The 22,312-nt window shown below is 42.1% G+C and overlaps 1 long non-coding RNA gene across 1 annotated transcript in view; it reads right to left on the reverse strand.

Moving 5' to 3' along the window:
- Positions 1-22,312, reverse strand: part of LOC129208610 (uncharacterized) — a 60,305-nt gene that overhangs the window by 21,931 nt on the left and 16,062 nt on the right. Inside the window, exons 7-11 of the long non-coding RNA XR_008577863.1 lie at positions 20,972-22,054; positions 15,283-15,480; positions 4,094-4,188; positions 2,073-2,201; positions 1,230-1,766 (exon numbers count right to left, since the gene is read on the reverse strand). This is a non-coding gene — a long non-coding RNA (uncharacterized LOC129208610). The remainder of the gene's footprint in view (positions 1-1,229; positions 1,767-2,072; positions 2,202-4,093; positions 4,189-15,282; positions 15,481-20,971; positions 22,055-22,312) is intronic.

Here is a 22,312-nt window from a genome sequence, read left to right on the forward strand (position 1 = left end):
GCCACAGTTCTCCTAGCCAGTGCTCAAGGACCTTTGTAATGAGATTTCCCATAGCAGAAATGAAAGCAGCAGACAGCATCCCAGCTAGATGCACACCACTGACTTCTGCAGGCATGGCTATGTATGCTGGAATGTGAAGAGGTAAAACCCATGGCTAACACTGGACCCCCGCTTTGGGTGTCCACCAGCACAGCTGTTACACACACCCCACCACCCCCCAAACTAGACTTCTGCAGGTATTGTTTCTTTCCTTCTGCTCCCGCAAAATTAATCAGTAGGAGGCACAGCTTTGCCAAAACAGATGCATCCACTGGTGGAGCATGTCGCCAGTACACAGCACCAGTGAGCCTCTCCATCAGTAAAAGGTCATTACACTACTGACACGCCTGGCCACCTTCTCCCACACACATCTTCAGCATGAAAGCAGGAAGAACCCAGCAGACAGGTCTAAAGATACTATCATCTTGCAAAAGGAGAAGAGTTGCATGACTAGATCTAAGATCCAGAGCAAAAGCCAAAGTACCCACAAGGCTTATACAGCAAATATGCCTTGCATTGACCCTTCTATGGATTGGAGTGATGCATATCCCACAAGGGACACCACCACCCAAGGCAGAATCCAAAGTTCATTACAAAATGACCACTAAAGCCCTTTAAGGAAACTTCTCATAAGCAAAGGCCATTTTCTTCTCAAAATCAGGTACTTCAGGTTCCTAGGGTCTCATTTTAGGCATCTGAAGATAAGTATTTCAAAGGTGATGAAACAGACGACTCTCACTGAAGCGGCATGTAAAAAGATGCCATGGATTCAGGCCCCTAGGATGCTATCCTGATACTGCCTGGTGCTTCTTCTCTTTCCCCTCACACCAGTGAGCAAACAACTTAGTGGCGAGGCATCTCAGGCACTCTTCATCCTCCCCAGCCTGAACACGATACCTCCAGGAACTGAGGCACTGTTGGGTCTTGCAGTGTCAAATCGCACGCCCTGCTGGAAGACACAGTCTATGTCCGCTTTACAAAAGTGGAAAAGGCACAGCCCAGCCAAACCCTCCTTGTCCAGCTAGAGAGACAGGTCTGAGTCTCTCCTGTACAACAATGTTGACTGTTAGAAAAAAGGGATTTACCCAAGTGAGTGGACTATCTCCACTTTTCTGTTGAGAGAGATATGTACTAGTACATACATTCTTAAATTTCTACATGAAGTACACCTTGTATCATCTTTGTCTCACCTCTGTGTAGTTAAAAAAATCCCAGAACCCTGAAGAACAGTTAAGGGAAGAGAGCAAAAATATCTATGTTCTTCAAAGATGCTACTGCCTTTTCAGAGCCAGACACCCAGCATCCACCAGCTCCTTTGCTTGAAGACATACACATGTCAGTAGCTACCAGAACATCCTGTTCCTCTCTTCCACCACGCTTTTGGGATCCGGCTGTAGCCATTGTGACCTCTGGCGCTGCCCACACAGCATGGGCTTTTCTGCTGTCCGTAGAGATGAAATTTCTGGGTTTCACAAGTCATTCCTGGTACAATTCACTCAGAGTGGCATTATCATGCAGGTGCTAATAGATAAAAACTACTGAGGACACATCCCATTGCTCTTTCTCCCTCTCTCCACTCCACAGCACACGGAGCTCAAGGCTTCAGAGACCTCTGCAAAAGCAGTCAAGCCCAACTTCCGCAGACCTCCGGTATTATATAGGCACAGTCATAGCTGTTTTCTCCAGACACGGGGCTCCATTTTCCAGTACATAATTTTCACTCTGCGCTAAACAGACAACAGTGTGTGAAAACTCCCTTTTTTGGGTTTGACATTATCGTACATACAAGAAAACCATCTGCAGTTCTCAGCGTCAGCTTTTGCTCCAAGTTGGGATCTTTCAGTTACTTTTCCCAATACGTTTTCCAGCCCAGACACTAATTCAGTCTATTCCCTACTTCAGCTGCTCTCCCCCTCTGTAAGCAACGTCTGCTTTCTAGCATAATGCAGGAGTCACCAAACAGCACCTGAGCAGAGTGCTTGTAATCCCAGGCTGCCATATCACAGGGCAGGCTCCTTGAATCCAGTACTTACCCAAAAGGAGCACGTGCATGACAGCTGCACAGCCCCAGCACTGCTCACTCGTGAAGGGTAGAATAGCGCAGGTGGGACTTCACTGCAGTCCGATATTACAACCTGTCATATCTTTCTAGTTAAAGGAATCTGAGTAAAGAAAACACAAGCTGTATTTAAGCAATAATACCTTCTGGGAACGTCTAGCAGTAACAAGTGTTCTGAGGAAGGAGCTGTGCCTCTGGCCCTTACCCTCACCAGTCAACAACTCCCAAGCTGAGTTAAAATAGCTGACTTAAAAGTCATAATTGCTATTCTCAGCAGTAAAATACAAAAATGTTTTTTTTAATGTACCTTTTAACATGCTGCAAAGTTAAACACGGCTTGCATGTTACCATGGATATAATTTCATGTTTATAAGACTGGTCTTTCCTGGCAGCTAAATGCCTGCACGGGAACAAATAGCAGAGCAGAATTTTGTTTGGCATTTTGCTCCGTTTATGATAACAGCTAACTACTTTTTCTATTAACAAGCTTTTGACTTTACTGGAGCTTCTCTAGGAACAGAGTTCATCTCATTGGCATTAAACACATTGCAAATGATCCTCCAGTTTGTGTGAGCAGAGCCCTGAACTCAGTGGCACTACTCATGAGAATTAGGGCCATAGGATCAAGTCCTAGCATGTTTATGTATCCACCATGGTTGATACCAGACAGTATACAGTACATGAAAACATGCTTCATCTCTGCCTGATGAAGAGTCGACTCCAAATCCAGAGTGCAGGAGTTGAGCTAGAACTAACTTTATTCAGAGTAAAAACATGGTAAATTCTGACTCAACTCAGGCAGTGAAGTTAAGTTTTCATTTGAGGAGAGGGGCACTTTTATTCCACAGGGTGCCAGGAAAAGTCTTCAAAATGGAATTGCTAAGTTCATTCATATCAACTTGAAATTGGCTACATTCAAGCAGAAAGCCTAATGGAGTAAGAATAAAATCCAGCCTGGCAGGAAGGTAAGTGCTACCAGCTCAGAACAACAAGTCTAAATGCCCCCGTCACATCCACACTTAATTACTTGTGCCCACATCTATTTCAAAAACTGTGTGTGTATTCCCAGCCTTACTGAATGACTTCTGTGGCAAAAGTCACCTGGTCTTCAGCGGGACATTTCATCCCTCAGTGAATAAGCCCAGGAATAGCTTTTGGCTGCTGGTTGGTAATGTGTAGGATTGTAACAACTCAGCTGCTATTGCTAGAAGATCTGAAAATAAGATGCAATTGCACAGACAAATCTGGGGATTACACCACATCACGTCCCTCCAAATCATGCAGCCAGAGTGTCTACCTGTCTCTGCGTGTTGCTGTCATGAAAAGTTCAGTACCTGTTTCAGTATCAGAGATGCATATCAAACTTGACCCGCTTTTGAAGTGGGTGGAGAGCAACACCACCCCTTTCCTGTACAGAAGTCTGCAACAAAATTGCATTTTACTCACAAACATATCTGTAGTTCTGTTGTGTTCTGACTTTTTTAAAAAATAATCTCATTGGACAGACACCACCAGCAAGTTTCTCCACTCTGTGGAGTGTCTTCACAGCCCTCCCACATAGTGAAAATGACTCAGACAAAATTACTAAATTTAGGGCATTGGTATTCTATGTGTTACGCTGGTGTTCATACAAGTAATGCCTTAAACAGTAAATTTCTGAATTAAGCATTCAGGCATTTTTTTCTGTGCTGCATCTGCCACTGAAACAGAACGGCAATGAAGGTGGGCTGAGGAGGAGGTTATTTGGATCGTGATTCGGGTTGTGTTTTGGCTAGAGCTAAATGTGAATTTGAATGAGGTTTGCATGTACTTTTAGAAATATCTATTGACCTGATATCGTGATGTTTGATCTCAAGTGATGAGATCGTGCAAGATTAGCTGCCTTTGGGAGATTCCCTTCATCTCAGGCAAGAGACTGCAGGCTTTGACTCACAAATGGGGATGATTTCTCTTGGGATGACTAGACCGATTCCCACTTCTCAGCATTCAACTCACCCATCTCTCCAAGATTCCCCTCCTGCAAGGATGGCTCATGAAGCAGCTGCTGAACTGCTGGTTGCAAATCCATGCACTCAATTAAATCAGTACTTCTGCAATTCAATATAAAAGTAGATAAAATTATTGCAATTTCGTAATTTGCAAGTCACTCCCTGCTTCACAAGCAACAGCCATCCCTGTAGCAAGGGTAAGATACTCTGGATGAATGCAGTGGTGGCCAATGAAAGGCAAGAAGTTTTATGGCTATCACTCACAAACCAGGGCTTTGCAGAGAGACTGGCCATGTGGTCACCACCCAGGAAAAGGGACAGCAAGTCCCTGGCCATAAGGAGAGCAGAAGCAGCAATGAGAGGGACAGGACAAGAAGGCAAGAGGGAGTAAGAGGAATGCTAAAGCACCTTCTTGGTTACAGCAGTCTTTCCTCTCTGCTTGCCTAAAATCGCCAACAAATCAGCGTGGGATCAAAGTCAGGCCAGAGCCAGGCCCGGAGACCACACTCTCCTTCAGGCCAAGCACACCACCAGCTGAAGCCAGCAAGAGTTTTGTGTGAGTATCTCAAGGAAGGACATAGAAGCAATGACTCATCTATTAATGAACTTTGGCTCTTTATCTGTTTGCCAGATGCCTCCAGAAGGGCATGTTTTTCTTAAATATTCTTGGTTTTTGAAACTGCTGAATAATCTTTACAAATATAGTTCCTGATCTGTTACCCAATTAAAATCATGCAATTGCTAGAAGCAATCTGAGCTGTTTACACTGCACACTTCCATCACATGCCCTTCCTTTGTTCCTCATCATTGGAGCATAACTCTTTATTAAAATTCAGTTCATGCAAAAACATTTTCAGATAATCTGCTGTAGCCTCCAGAAATGCTTATGCCGGTGTGATGTGCAATATTTCAACCTGGGAAGTTGGGCATCTTTGTCTAAAGTTCTGCAGAGCAGATGAAGAATAATTCTTTTCAGTACAACCCAAAAGCTGTACTTGTATGTACACTGGCCCTGAGGAAGATTTCCAAGTACAATGTTTATCCTTGTCTGGACTCTACCTGAGAAGCAGGGATCCTAGGAGTCCCCAAAGTGTCCACTTAATAGAAGCTTAAAAATCCATGCCTAGAGGGGATGTGGAGGGATTATTTAATCTCTGCCCTTGCTCTATGGCAGAATAAATAATTTAGACCACCTCTGAAAAATATTTGTCGTCCTTGTTCTTGCAAAAATTCAGTCAAGAAGATTGTACTTTCTCCCTAAGTAATCTGTGCTGTGATTTTACTACTCATGCAATTAAAACATTTTTCCTAATGCTTGAGCCTTGTCTCTTCACCTTATCACTTCACTAGGATATTTGTCCAACCAAGCAACTTTGACTGGGTCAGATTACCCAGTCTTATTACCCAGATTTTGACTGGTAACCTAGTCACAGAATGTAATGAAGGATGATGTTGAAAGCCAAGACCAAGAGATATATCAAGATCAAAAGAATATCTGAACAATATCTATCGCTCACTTTTTTTCCTTAGGTAGCTGCCCTATAAACTGGGAAATTACATTAGTTTAACATTAATTACTCTTGGCAATTTTTTTTTTTAATCATTTTACAATCTAGGTCTGTACAGACTGTCTGATAGTTCATTCCACTATCTGCCCAGGAATCCAAACCTCCTTCTTAGGTGGATTCGCATTTTCAGTTTCATTAACATTCCCTTCTTTAGATGCACAGGCAAGCCCTCCTTAGTAAGACTCAACTAAAATAACTCCCTAATAACTTTTTCCCTGTGAAACAGAGTTGCCTCAATGTATCCCAAGATGGTGATACAGTGAGTTTTTCTGCCATATTGCCTTTCCAAGCAATATCCCAATAAACTGTCCATTGCCACTGGGGCTTGGCTACTAAGCAGTTCCAAGAATGGCTCAAAAACATCTTTCTACTCCTTCCATGGAGGTGGCTTAAACTACACCCACCTGTCAAAGAGGCTCCATTCTTTTTGTCTAACTTCACCCAGACAAGTCTGTCCCTCATTTATTCCACAACTTCAGAACAAGCATGGATAATGCTTCTCCATCTCTCCACGCCTGTCCTTCCAGAATGAGCTGTGCTAGTACTCCAGTCCTGTGACTTATCCCAGCAAATATCTAAGGTGCCTACTAACTATCTGATTTGATTCTACAGTATAACCTCAGGTCCTTTCCATTTTTTCCTGTTTGTATTGACATTGCTCTCTTAACCTTCCAAAGGTGCTACTGTAATATTCGCTCCTTTAAAATTACCAATGTTTTTCTTCTGTATGTTTCTTAATTTTTACTTACCTAGGTAAGTTTTGCACTGGCATCTTTCAAACTGAGCATAAAGCCCTCCTCTCACTAGGCTGGTGTATGGTTTAATGCGATGGACTCTTATTTCTTCATCACCTAAGTGCCACCTGTCCCCAACAAGCCTGTGTAAGAACATCCGCTGTTAGGTGGAAGGGAGGATCTCCTGTCAACAACACCTGAGAAATTCATACCTTTCCCTTTAAAATCTGGCATTGGCAAGTGCCAAATATTTAATTTTCACACTTTTGATGAAAAAAAAAATGAAGTGGTTTGGTATTCCTGAATTGAAACGTTTCATTCCAATGAGTTGAACCAATGCAAAATATTTGACTCAGTTTGACATCAAAGAGAAGGCTCTCTGACCAAGCTTTTCCCCATGATCCAGTAGGTAAAGAAGGGGGACTGCAACACACCCTTAAGTAAGGTAATGCAGAGGTGGGGGTGGCTGTAAGAAATAATCAGAATACAATGCTACCTGTCCCAAAAATACCACAGCAGTTCAGACAGATGGCTCAGACTTAATATTAAGTAACACACAACAATCCAGCTCAACGAACTGTTTTGAAATGGATCAAACTGACTCAAAGCAAAATATTTCAGTTATACCTTCCTGGTGAGTCCTGCTTAAATCACAACTTCACAGAAACTTTGCATACAAGTCACTTCAACACCAAGTATTTTTTAACATAATATAATTAGAAACTGTAGAAATAGATCAGTCATCATGACTTGCTGCACAGGAAGATTAGAATACTGATTCACACATACTTCATATACATTGAATTGCTTCAGGAACCCAGTACTTCTACATCTTCTCCGTGCCATGACAGCTCAAAAGGAGGTCTCTGCTCTTCAACAGCTTGCACATGATGGGAAGTGATGCTCATCATGAGAACAACCAGAAAATTCTTTTGAGCCAGTTAGATGGCACCAGTCACAATGACATTAGTCACCCACTCCTCACTGACGAGAAGGAACCAAAATTGTCATTCATCTACTCCTGAATCTGCAAAAGACACGAGGGAAGAGTACTATTTCCCATTCTTATTGCAATCATCATCACACAAAGTGACACAAGCTGCTATTTTCTACTCCTGTTCTAGGAGAGCAGTGGTTACTCTCTGTGAAGGTTTCAAAAGAGAAACTTTGATCTCATTTAACTGCTTCGTTCTCCTGTCTGTGCCTGATCGACACATGACCAAGAAAGGAATACGGGCTACACAGTAAGATTATGTAGAGCCTGATGCCATTAGCCTCTGCAGCTTATAAGGGCAAGATGACTGAGATGTGACTGCTGGTTAACAATGACAGTGACAGAGGAGAGAGTTGTCATATATGGTGCCATGACTCTGCACCAGTAAGGGTAACAAGAAAAGCATGAGAAGTGGTAACTGATGTGTGGAAAAGTGCACACAAAAGGAAAATCTCCAAAAAATTTGATAGTGAAGCATCAGGAGAGGTTAAGTGCAGAGGGTTTAAAGTGGATGATTTTAAAAACAGATCCAGGAATAAGACTGGAACAGAGGGACAGACTGCCCTGGAGTAGCCAGTCTAACGAACCACACATGACAGTCTTTACACTGCTGAGATCAATGAGATATGTACCACTTATCGCGGTGAGCTGAGAGGTGGGGGAAGTCCAGGAGGAACTGACAGGCAGGAGAGGCTGACCACACCCTGTGTCTCCACAGCAAGATGGTTTGGGCATCTCAGAGATGCTGGTGTAGCAACCTAGCTCACTTCCGCCCACGGCCAGGAGACCAGACCACCTAGCAGCCCTGGTGACCTTTACATATGATGTTGTCCCAACGTGACAGGCACCCTTGAACTGCTCAACAGCTACATAGATCTCCAAGGCACAGGCTGGCCAGCTCTGGATGTATCAGCTCTTGAAGTCCCTCCAACACTTTGTTATTGGAAGACAGAGGTAGTGAAAAAGAGGATGAAAAATTAGAAACATCAACCTTTCTGACAGAGGGGTAAACAGACCAAGTTAACAGTGAAGTAATATTCTAGAGAAGCCAAAAAAAAATCTGTGGCTTGGGAAGCCCAGACGCCTCCAACACATCTGGGGAAACTCTGCTGAGATTTTCATGGCAATTGCTCCTCTGGGGTGTCATTTTAGTTCATTGCCCTTGAAGGACTTTATGGGGTAGATCCTCAGCTAGAGTAAACATTGCCACTGCTTTCTTGAAGCATGGCGATTTTGAGCAGGAGACAATTATGCCCCAGATCTCAGACTGGCAGGGAGGTTTTCTCAGGGGAACTACCTCTGACAGCATTTCACAAGAAGGGAAATGTTATCCACAGCATGAAACTCCAGTTCAACAAACAAATTTGAAACTGGCTTTAGAAGTCATGTTAACAGGTAGCACCAAATCCAAGTGGCAAAAATCACAATTACTTCTTTGCATTTCCCATTTTGGTTTTTTGGGGTTTTTTTGTTTGTTTGGTTTGGATTTGGGTTTTTTTGGGGGGTGGGGGGAGCAGCGGTGCTTCAACCCCAGAGAAACAGATTACAACTCAAGATATGGAGCTAATTAAACTATAATACACTAAAAGGAGATTTGGCTGTGTTGATAAACCTGGACCGTGATAAAGCAAGATAATTCTTTGTAAACACTGAGATACCTCCCTAGAATTTCTCATAATTATGAAATAATTCAGATTATCTCCAGAAGTGGTCTTAGATTTGAATGCCAACACTAGAGAGAATGAACTAAAGTATGCCTGAGCTAGATAAATCAGACAATCTAAGACCACATATATATATATATATGTATAAAAAAATGATGAAGACGGACAACTGGAATAGTAACCGTGTACTGCAGTTGTTGCCCGACCTTACCTTTCTACAGACAGCTGTACTGGATCCAGTTTCATTGTCTTTAAAAGTTGGTATGTAAAACTTCCTGATTTGTCTTTCACACTTGACCACAGTGGAATAAAACACAGCAGCCCTCTTTTTCCCAGAGAAAGTCAGATCTTCCATAAACAGTAAAGACAGATTTTTAATTATGTTCCAGTGCTCATTTATAACAAATGCCTGTTTGCACCATGCTAGCAACATAAAAGGTCTCCAACTCTGAGGTGGCCCCTGCTTTGCCTGATCTAAGTGCTAATGTGTCTGTCCCACAGGAAGGGGAACAAACTTTTAGTGCCATCTTCATACCAGTACACTTTTATCTGCCCAATAGGAAAAGCGCTTCAGTAAAGGAAAATCCAACCTCTAACTGACCGAATTACACTGCTGGCATGAGGAAGCCAGGAGTGAGGTTTTTGACAGATCAACTCAGTCCACCTTCTACTTGACTTTAAGATATTTCCACCCTAGCTGTCTATGTACATCCTGCCAGAAGCCACAGCTGCCCTTGCAGGGTCAGTGAAAGAGCAGCTCTGTCTATGTCTCATCATGCAAGGGATGCTCACTGAAGATGCGGCAAAGAGGAGCTCTGGGCATGTACAGTATGTTCGAGCATCTGCAGCACATCGATCTGTCTGTGGGCAACAGCTGCCTTTGCAGACATGCAGCACTACAGGCTCTCTTTATGTTCATTTGCATCTAAATACTGCTAATTGGAAATTAAATTCACACTTCTTCAGCTCTGAGCAAGAAAAGCATGCCCCTTTAGCCTAAAGTTAATGCCTAGTCTAGGCTAATCATCCCGGCTCTCTGCATCACCAGCAGAGACAGCCAGTATTGCTAGATGATTCACTCTCTGACATATCTGATGAACCACTCTGGCTATCTTCAGTGATGAGGGAGAAACGGAGAACGCCCATACACTTTGCTTAGACTAGATCCCTAGCCTTCAGGCAGCTCAGGTAAGATAAGATATACCCTACCTGGATAGTCTTTTGCTTTTGAATGTGTCCAATAGTCAAGACAAATAAAAAACTCAGACTGTGGCTTCTTGACACAATAACCATACAAAACTATCATGAAAGCAGTAATCCAACAACACTAATATCAATGATAATAACACAAAAGGTAATTCTCGTAGAAGACAGCAGCTGTCCCATGTGAAACTCAAGTGTGCCACAGCCTACCTGCGTGTAGATGTGTGTCACACCACACATGCCCGCTATGAAGGCTGCTGCCAAATCAGATGCTGTGTATGTTTTCAAACAGAGAAGAAGAAAAGGAGCCATTGGCCCGAGGGCTTGAAAACCAGGTCACGAGATTCCTTCTGCATAATCTTGGTATCCTGCATGAAACTTTCTGTCCAGAAAAACACTGGTAAACCCTGCCCTTTCAACATGGTATCGATTTATATCCTTGGCTTGGCTTCTGCAGTACTTTTAACCCTTCTGTAGAGAGTCTGCTTGGGCCCAAGCTGCGTAGCTGGGGAAGTGGCAGGGAAGAAGATGGCTCTGCCAGAGTGAAAGCAACTAAACTCGCTCCTGCTGGTTTCATAGCTCTTGCAGGGGCCCACCAGGCAGGGTGGGCTGCCGGGCTTCTCTCCACAATGGCGGCATTGCCAGGATGCAGAAATGACCCAAGGGATCCACAACAGCATACAGAGGTACAAGATTTGCACACAGTGACCTCATGCTCCAGGGATGTTGGAGCAACTGCCCGTTTTGCAGTGGGGGTTGCTGCGATGCCCATGAGAGGGCATTTCCAGCCCCAGTGGAACAGGCCCAGGGACTGGATCGAGTTCGACTGGCTCTGAAACACCCAGCTCTGTGGTCTGACAGGGCCTCTCCTGGGGGGGGAATGGGACTTTGTGAATTTTCATTCTAAACACATAAAGCAGGTAGCTAGATAAAATACAGCACAGTCAGGCTCTGAAAAGTCTTCTTGTAGGTGTGAAGACTGTGAGAGATATACATCATTCTTCATTTAACACTTTGTTGATCATTGATTTATGGATTGTTCTCCCTCTGAAAAATTCTAACTCTACTTTTTCAATGGGAATTTTGACCAGAGCAATTGAGATGTCTTTAAACATAGATGTGGCATAGAGACTGCAATGGCAGTGAGATACCGATCTGGCTGGGCTTGTGCCTACTCTGTGGTTGAGGCAGAACAGCGAACACCTATGTCCGCTACAGCTGGAAAGAAAAAGGGTTTCTGCTTGAGTCAGCACACAGCGTCAGGCAGCCGGGCACTGACAGCTCTACGAGGCTTCCCAAGCTTAGGAGAGCATCCCTCATCGACCAGCTTTTAAAAGATCAGTCACATTCAAGTATACGCCACCAACTGAAATACGCTTATTATGCAATATAAAGTGAACACTTTGAGAGCACTACGTACAGCAGTTTCTCCTGTACAACTCCTTATAGGATCCGACTTCCATGGCTCATAATTACCTAGGCTGTCTAGACCAAGTTCTGTATGTGCTATGGATAGATACACCACAAACCAAGAGCAGCAGGAGGACACAGTCTCTTCTCTGCAAGTATTTCATAAATAATAAGAGATGGGAGAAGAATATCATGACTTACACCTAGCACAAATGTGTGCACACACATCAAATGACTTTCTTTTCACTTGGTCCACATTTGACCTTGCAATGTTCATTCAAGTAACAGAACTGCTTCAACTGCAAAGTCATCTTGCAAATCACTTTTTTTCAATTGACAATATGCTCCCACACTTCAATTAACCAAACTTTTAACTACCCTTTAACCTAATTTTTCACATAGGTGTAATACCACAATGGTAGGGAAAAGATAAAATATATTTAACATATATTTTAATACTTGACAGCACATGCAAAGTCAACAAATCACATTGCTCATGCAGTGTAATGTAGTGCGTGTTTTCATTCCATGTTATTGGTTTCTTAATTTAGCAAACAGGGGATTTTTGACTGCATTTAAAGAGGAAATTAGCAAATCAATACTACATTTTCTGTAGAAGGGAGAAGCATAACATTACTCAAGTTACCACAGAAGCAAATTTAAGCAAACTGGTGCCACAAACCAAGTAATTAGGCAGAAAGAAGAATTAAATATCTTCAAAAATTATTGATTTATGATACTATGTCAAGTTTGGGACATAAATATTTATTATCTTGCAGCTCCTATTCCTTCAACATTTAGATTAATTTTATTCCTATCTTTCTAATAAAGGGGAACTCAGCTAAGTCCAAGTAGCAAACAGTAAGACAATACTCTCTCACATTTGTCTCTCCCCTGAGAAGTAGAGAGCACATTATATGTCAAATTATTCCATGCACAGGGAACACTGCAATACTGAGTACATACAATCTCACCACGGATTACAGGATTAGACTCCTGTGTATACCCCAGAGCAGTCTAATAAATTTAAATTAAACTGACATCAAGTAGACAGGGGCAGTGGTTTTACTCTTGCCCTAGAGTACAGCAAGAAATGTTTCCTTATCTTGTAGTGATGGTCAGTTACGTTTTTAGTTCTTTTTTAACCAGACAATAAATCACATCTTTTATGCAGATGTCACCAAGCACGCAGGCAACTATCCATATGTCACTCAGAAAACAGTACTACTGCTACCAACTTTCAGTATCTAATTAGACCGAGCCTTTTGAATTACCTGAACAATTGGCATATAAAGAATGAGTTGGATGCTTAACGGATCCCTCAAAGAAACAGCGTCTGTCACCTGACAGCCAAATTCATTAAACATGTGACGTATTAGCACCAGGATAGTGGTGCTTACATGTGTTAGTTACGTAAATTATTGCTTTCTACAGAAATGATGTCATTCTAGTGAGTAGAATATGTCATTTAAACAAACAGTGAGTGATAGTTGGCAAAAATCCATAGGTTATTGTGGGTATTAGATTATTACAGAGGGTCAAATTCTGGTTTTGTAAATATATTTGCAATACTTGCTGAACTCCAAAAAATATGAAAACATTCACAAATCTCAACACAAAAACAGCACGGCACTAGTTCAGCGTGGCACTTCTAGAGAAATCAGGACTTCAGGTCACTGGTGAAGAGGGTTTTCACTGGACACACAAACAAATGAAAAATAAACTAAAACCACACGTACTGAATTCACCCAATGAACAAAGCAGGGCCAATACACAGAGATTTCCAGTTGCACTACTGCCACATGTGGGACTGAATTTCCTCAGAGGGCACCAATATCATAGGGCAGCAATCTGCCAAAAGGGTGTCCGCACCAAGGGCTACTTCTGTAATCAAATCTGGCAACCACGCATGCTTTTGCAAACATTAGAAAGTGATGAGCAGAAGAGGAGGGAATAGAAGTTTCCCATCGGCTTCTTTTGTCTCACCCTTACTATGTACAGGTTTTGCTCAGAGCTTTGGAGAGGCAAAGCTGGGAATATTTGCTGTGATGCTGTCCTTCAGAGGAGAGGCACTGTATCTCTGCCCTAGGTTAATGCACTATGTATCTCCCTTATAACTGAGTTCTTCCTGCCAAGGAGCAAGTTTTCCTAAGTATCAGAAGCAGACAGAGAACTTTGAAGGTTTAAATCCTTATGCTCTTTTAGCTAGACATCAGCAATGGCCATTCCTTCAATAACGCACAGTGCAAAGGGTTGGTGTTTTCACAGCAGGACTATAATCTGATAAGGAGCCAAGACTCGAGCCAAATCTCAGCAAAAAGAGAAAGAAGAAATAGTATGTTGTCTTTTTTTTTTTTCCTTCCTCTACACAGAACATTACCAAACTGGCCTTTAGTTTAAGTTCAGCTCACAGAAATAATTCTTGAAAACCCATTGGTGGAGAGTCCGTTTCCTTCTCCTTTCAGGTTGAAAAGGAAACTTTCTGTGAGTTTACTGTAATGGAGTGTTTGTCTGTGTCAGAAACAGCCTGACCTCTCCAGCCACAAGATGAAATACCAGCAGCCCACTCTGTCACTAGTTCACTATTAGGAAATTACATGGGAGGAAAGACATAACACAAAATTCACAGGGACAAAAAAAAAAAAAAAAAGAAAAGAAAAAAAGACATCGGCAGTGGTGGGAGTGAATGAACAAGCTTAATAACGAAGCCAGTAAAAAGGAAAATACCCTCTGGCCAATTGATAATAAAAGGTTACTTGAGGCGAAGGGTCAGATCCTGAGCAGTGTAAAGTGGTCCAGCTTCTCCAACCTCAGCAAAGCGACAGTGATTTATAGCAGCTGCAAAAAGCCCCAGGAGACAGAAAAACCCAGCTATAAAAATGGAATTGGAGGCCCACATTTTGAGAAGCTTCCACTCACTTTCAGCACCAGACTGAGGTACAGAGGTGACTCTGAGGGTTTGTTTCTGCGGGGGAGTTTTTGTGAAGTAAGCTGAAGTGTGAATTTACACTGCATTTACTGCTGGGTCTTTAAGTAGGCTGTAAATTCATACCCTAGCCTATTTTGCAGGGATTTCCCCAAGTAGTTAAAACCTAAATTGGCCTCCTAATCATGGAGGCAGACAAAATAAATAGATGTTTTCAAAACTGCAGACCCACACAGGGATCTCTCTATTGCTTGCAGGGGAAAGTGGGTATTGGATAGCATATATTGCAGTCCTGCAAGTGCATGGTGCCATTCTTTCCTCCATTTACTCCAAAAGTCCCCTCCCATCATCTTGCAGCATCCCTTCACTTCCAGACACACCTCTGAAACCCCTGGCCCCGCCTCAGCTTCATGCCAGATTTCCGTATCTGGGCCCCTGGCTCTTCCCTTCCCCATCTGGAGGTCCATGTTCTCCTTACCTACTTTCCCCTGACCCTCAGCGGGAGCAGTAAAACTGTCCTGGTGCCAAGGTGTCTCCTCCTACCAGTTCCTTGCCTCTGAACCAATTTAACCGTGTCCTGCTGATTCATGCCTCACCCATTCCCCTTGAGTTAATGGATGCTCTTTGAAACCTCCTTCAGAAACATAAGGTTAGCTCTATGCAGACAAATGCCATGAAGCTGAGCAACATTACTCACACTTTCTTGGCTGAAAGATGCTTTTACATGCAGCCCAATGGGAGGCCAGAGGCCTTCAGCAAAGAGACAGAAGCAGCAGCTAGTATGGTCACAGCTTCATCAGGATCCTCAGGCTGGGCAGTTTGGTCTTTAGCAGGCTCAGGTGAGCAGCTTGAACCACACAAGGCCTGTGCTGTTTCCCTGGGAGCCGCAGTGAGGCTGTAATAGAGCAAAGCATTTACACCTTGGCTAATCTGGGACCTTGCACTGCTTTAACAATAAAGCATAAAACATCTTTTGATATCAGCAGAAGGAACCAGCCACAGTGAACAGTCATCACATACACTACAGTATTCTATACCGTCCTTATCTGCTGGAGCAGGTAACAGCGGTCTGAAGAACAAGAACCACTTGTCAACAGGCACAAGACTGAAAAAGCTATCTGAGAGACGCAGGTCACAGAGCAGTGACCCTTCCAGCACTTGACTAAGTGTAAGTTTCATCTTTGATGTGTATGAAGATTCTGCATGATAAGCATCTCTGAGCACAGAAAGAGCTCAGCACCCTTTAAGAGCTAAGGTCTATGCTGCAGATTGTTTCTTCCATTCCATTACCTCAAGCTTTCTTTGTGCCCCTCTTCTTTGTACCGTCTGCAAACATTTGTGCAATTGAGTTGTACCAGCAATTGCACTTAAAGAAAGCCAGTGTCTGAGCTTCACAGAACAGTCTTCAGGGAAACTGAAGCTTATATTAGTTCAGAAGCGTTTATTTTGGAAGCGTCTGTGCAAACAGACATCCAAACAGAAAGCATCAACAATACAATAAGAGCAAAACCCCACCAAGCCAACACCATGATTAATGGTAGCTCATAAAACACTGTTTCACATCAATCCATGAATTTAAAAAAGTAATAGAAATTTTGAAAGGTACATAAATACCAGAGAACAGCAATTGCATCATCAGCATGATGCAAGTAAAAGAGAAGGTTGGATACTCTAGAAAAATTCTTCTGTATGAATTATTTGGTTAGCTGAAATAATTTCTCTTTCCTTTTCAGCTTGCCCTGCTCAGGAAGAAAACCATATATTTGAATATGGGATACCATGTAGTATCCTCCACATACGGTAGAGCACTTGCTACCCAGTCCAGGACAAGACATTCAAACTGGGCTAGTGACATTAGAAAATGGAGTGCAAAAAGATAGTTGTGTTTTACATTCTGAAATGTGAAAATCTGAGGTTTCAGAGATGATTATGGATGTTATGTTGATCTTATATCACTGATTTCAGCGATGCGATCTATCGTCAATGATTCCAAAGCCACAGCAGCAAGGACACTGACCTGCTCCCCTATGGGCTTCACATGCAATACGTGCACTATGACCAGACTCAATCTCATGCAAGGCCAAGATGACACAGTATCAGTACCATGTGGCGGTGGATAGAGCCACTCTTCAAGTTGCAATGCACGTAGCAATGGCTGCACCACCTCCCTCCTGGTCACTCTACTCAAAGGCTGTGCTAGAAAGTAGGCTGTGCTAGTTTCATGTTATGAAACCTTATCTCATTGCACATATGCAAAACAAGAATGAACTTCCACTGCAAAGACAACCTTAGTTCAGACACTTCGCAGTTTCCAAACACTTGGGACCTGCATATTTGTTAATCAACTGTAATGTTATTAGCATACCCATACACCTATGTCCTGCATTTTGGATGCCCAGTACCATTTAAAAAGCACTGATATTTGAAAAGAAAGACGGCCACATGCAGCTAGCTTGTCTCAGCCCACAGCCTCAGGCAACCCATGCAGAATCTGAGATAGACAACAAGTTACTGCAGTACAGGGAGAAAATCATGGAGATATAGGAGAGCAGTGTAAAAACAAAAGCAGATCACATGGGTCACTGCACGAAGGCGACTCTGAAATAAACTGTGTTTAAAACTCCAGAGCCAAGCTACTCTAAGTCCTGACTGAGCCTACCACTTACATGATAGCACGGATAATCATCAGCATATTCCCTAAAAAAGCCACCCCAGAGAATTCAGTCATCAAAAAACATCCAGCAAGGCAAAGGAACAAGGCCCTTCACATTACTTTAACAACCTACTATCCCCCGAAATCACTGTCAATACTAATCTATTTATCTAGCAACTAAACAAATGTATATGAGTTTCTTATGCAATAACACACTGATTAAACCTTACAACATTTCAGGCAGGGCATATTTCTCAAATAAAAATCAGACCTTATTAAACCTCAAAGGAAATTCCACATAAACACGCAGCATCAAAAAGCTAGGAGCATGTAAAAATTTGGTCTTAGTTTTAGTCAAAATTCAGTGATTCCTTTACAATTGCTTCAGATGCAATGTTTTCAGAAGCAGAGAACTGTCCTTTGAGAGCTAACTGGTAAAAAGAGCACGGCTCTCCTTCTTACACTGTCACATAGTAGGGAGGCCTTTATGCCCTGCTAAATGTAAAATATTTTAGAAAAACAAAACCAGGAAACAAACTGGGATTTGGTCAAGAGTTCATGCTGACTGAATCACTGTGGTGTGGAAACCACCAGCTCTAAAGATGGAAAGTCCGGAGCCATTCATTCCCTCAAAGAAAGAAAAAAGAAAAAAAAAAAAAGCATTAAAGACCCATTTGGCTATTTGGTAAGGTCCCCCAACATCTGAAACACAGGAAAGGCTACCTATGGCTAAGTGCCTTGACCTTTTTCTTCCTCAGCTCTCTCTGAGCAGAGCCAGCAATTTGACCTGCATTATAGTTTTTCATATTGGGCGCAGTGAGAATTGTTTAAATGTCACTCCGTGACTCAACATGCAGAAATGCTGTAGGGTCGTGGCACTGCTTCTTCCCTCCACATCCTGCACCTATTGCCCTCTTCTGCCTTTCCCCAGGAAAAAAAAAAAAAAAATCTACATACTTTACAGATTGAACATGGCCAGTTTCTAAGTAGAGATTCCGTCAGACATCTCTGGATTGCCTTTTGTTATCTGAGAGCTTCCAAGGAAATACTGCTCAGAAGCAATTAAGGCCAACTGTTCTTGGACAAAGACATACAACAATCAGTGTATTTAGCGAGGCAACACAGTCATTTTGAAAGGGGCCCGGAAAATCCTAACATTGTTAAAATTGATCTTCGCAACTGCTGACAAGATCCAGTAAAGACGTTTGTATTCAGCTCGTGCATTTCATCGTCTTTCATAAGCCAAAATCTTATTAGCAAATCATTCTAGTAAAGTTCAAAAGCCAAACTTGTGTATGCCCATTGCTTGTAGCAAGGATACCAGTTCTTGACAAGAATCTATTGTCCATACATTTTTTGCTTTCCTCGTTTTTAAAGTACTGGCATACATAAACACGCTATGCTTAGGTACCGAACACATTTGTCTCAGCTAACCATCACGTTATTTGACATAATCCTGCCACTAAAGCTAAGAAACCTATCAGCTTTCTGATAACATTCAGACTCACCTGATCGCTGTTATCTGCAGCAGCATTTTTGGATGGGACAACCAAGAGCTAGAAAGGAATATAACTGTGCTGCGGACAAAGAAGAGAGCTAGTCCAGCGGCTAATTTCTCATTGTAAGCTGAGGAAACCCAAGCTCAGTTCTGCAACATGTCTCCTTACACAGACTTATCTACATCGTTTACTCTCTACGTGCCTCCACTCTGTAAAATGGTACTTTTATATAACAGGCCTTGTGAGAATAAATATAGTATGAAGTGGCATACTGACAGGGAACGTGGAGATACCTCTGAATCTGTAACTCCCCATTACCAACCAGTCATTTTTAACACTCAAAAATGAATGATTCCAGAGAATGTTACAGTGGAAGTGACTCACAAAAGATTGAAGAATCAACACTATTTCCTAAACTGAATTCAGTTTTGTGAGTTTAAGTTTAAAAGGGTTCATTTACCATAGTGATTCCATTTGGAAAGCAGTGTTTGGAAATTATAAGCAGCTTTCTACAGAGCAAACCGCCAGCTAGCAGCAGTGTTATTCCATAGCACTGGTCACAATAACCAAGAAAGCCTTTCAACACAGTAAAGCATGTTCCAGGATGTCTTGAGAAAATGATCTATAAAAACTGCACATTGAAAACCTGAGACTTTTGTGCATTAGTTTTGCACGCTTCTTAAAGGAGTTGGTGTTACAAAGTGCTTCTAGCCCCATCAAAATTTCACAGGTGGTATGTCAGGAGAGAGTCCATCCTGAAATACTAAATTACAGTAACCTTAAGATAGGCACCAACTTTCCCAAGGAGTTCTCTATCCTGAGGAGAAGGCAGACACTGCAAAGCTTTAGCTAACTTAGCTGTCACCTTGCACACATCTAAAAGGCATTTTTGTCCCTTCTGGAGTGAACTTACTCACTGAGTAATAATTGTTTCATTGGACAAAACCATCCCACAATCCTCCTTCTAAGACATATGTTAAGGGGACTGCATCCTTTTTATTCTTTTAAACATGCCTACACAGCCTTGCATCAATCATTCTCCCTTTCTCCTTCCTGCAGTGCTTACCCTGCACTACAGCTTGGTGACCTCTTCAGGTGCCGTACTCCCTCCGCTCTGTCCCATGTCACCACTCCCACCATAAAGTTTCGCAGGGCGCCTCTACATTAGCATGCACATTTGGAGCAGCAGGGTGCTTTTGAAGCCAGCCCCTCAAATGCTCCACTTACCGTGCTTTGCTTTGCATCACGGAGCAGTCCCCGAGCGTGCAGACTGGATTCCTTTCAGACCAAACGAAGCTGGCAGAGGTACCCCGGCAGCACAGGCCAAGCACAGCAGCTGCACGCAGTGTGCAGTCCGGGGGACCTCACTCAAGCTACAGCTCTCCAGGTCCACTCCTAGTTGATACTATACTTGCTTGTGGAGAAATTGCCTTAGAATACCAGACTTAACAAACCCTTTCCACACTGTACAACCACCCAAAACTCACACTGCTCCCCTCCACCCTCCCAAAAGAGCAGCCTGATGCCTGGCTTTTCAGATATTTATGTGACCAGCATCTCCAGTGGATCATGACATTTGAACTGTTGCCATTTTGGACTAGTCTTTGTTAAAACTGACTGTCATCATTTAGGTCCTTGCTCACTTGCCAGTATTCTGTCACTCACCTCCTCCCTTTCACCTATTTCTGCTCTTATTTTCTTTCTTTTGGACATTCTTGTTCTGTTTTATGATTTTAGTTACGAATAAGGCTCGAGGTCCTCGCTAACACCAAATTCATCTGAAATAACTCCTTCGCCTTCTGTGATTTCTTTGATTTTCTGTGACTGAATTTCTATGCAAGTTCTACCAGTGCAATCTAGAACTTCACGCTATCTATAAAGAAATCACCTCTTATTTCTCAGTTAGCTGCAGCACGGTGTTCTTCTTTGTGGGCTAGCCCAGGACCCACAGAAATGAATGGAAAGACCTCAGCTGACTGCAACAGGCAGTCCCCTAAATGCACTTAATGAAGTCATTCAAACAACTGATACTATTTATGTCAAATTTCATGACTATATGACATTCCAAGATACCCATGCATGTTCTCCGTCTTTCGTGAATACATTTTTCCTATTATACAATCTAAAAAAATACTGGGTTTGTTCTAATGTAATTGTAAGAATCAAATTTATATACAAGACCTTTAGAAAACAGAGACCCACCTCTAAATGCAAAGAACAAACATTTGCATTACCTATTTATATTAAAATATGCAGAAATTTCCAAAGTATTCAGTCAACTTATAAATTTTTATAACTTCTTCAAATTGTTAACATTTTTTTAACACACAGCATTATTTCAGCTTTGTGGAAGGCTCAATAACAATCTTTCTGGTCTGGAAAAAAGGAAAGAACATTATAATAAAGAATGCAGAATAAATAAAAACAAAACAGTACAAGCCGTACATCCACGCATACAAAGACAACTTTCATGGTGAGCTATAAGCAATTATAATAACACAATGTGCTGCATGTTGATTTCACCAGTGAAAAGAATTTCTCCAGTTATTGAAGACTTTCCTGGCAGAATTTCAGAAAAAAAAATTCTGACATTCTCCCAATCTGACTTCTGTGCAATGCAAGTCATGCACATTTTAAACACCGATGAATAATACTGCCTTTCTTCTGAGAACTGTTAACAGCTGTAGAAACTATTATAGCCTGCTTAAAATCATGTCTCTGTAGTCAATACTCTCCAGACACTTAGCAATACTAAAGCTATTCCTGGGGCTAGACTAGAATCGCTATGCGACTACAAAGTTTGATTTATGTTGAAATGAAACAACAAACATCTGATCTTTCCTTTTTTAAATAGCCATTCATATAAACACGAGTATCAGCTGCATAACTAGAAAGTGATGTACCGAATTTACAGAAATTAGACAAAGGAAGACCACCCACAGTTACCTTCAAGAAGAAAAGACTTGTCAGAGGGTGAAAGATTGCCGGTGAAGACACTTTGTACAGTTGTGGCTGCCCTAATGTCCTCATAGTGAGGCTGTGGCTTATGAGAGTGATGTTTCATGAATCTAATTTTTCAAGTCTTCTGAGAGACACAAAATTGATCAACAGCCCAGTACCACATCTTGGCGATGCTCATCATCAGCTGCTCTCAGACTGATCACAGGCACAGTGGACTGCCTAATAAAATCGTCCAGATGCATCCAAGAGGAAGTCAAGGTCTCTGTGTGCTAATGTTATTCTTTCCTATCCCAAAGCACAGGTGGCAACAGGAGAAATGCTCAGTTGCAATTCCTCTGACATTTTTGAAACAATAACTGGGAAGAGAGAGGAAAAGACGCATGTGGAATAAGAGCGAACCTTAAAATTAATATAAACTTTCAGATAAGTTCTACAGATTTGTGTACACTATTAAGATGTGCTGAAAATCCAGTTTTGATTCCTCACGCCAACAAAGTTCCCTTACTTTTTTTATACATCTTCATCTTTCAAGAAATGAAAACACATAAGTAAATACAATCAGATTTGTGGAGGGTTTGTGATCTCTGACAAAGACAGCAATTAATTTGACCAGT

This window comes from Grus americana, chromosome 7 (genome assembly GCF_028858705.1).
Source record: "Grus americana isolate bGruAme1 chromosome 7, bGruAme1.mat, whole genome shotgun sequence".
Classification (NCBI taxonomy): Eukaryota; Metazoa; Chordata; class Aves; order Gruiformes; family Gruidae; genus Grus; species Grus americana.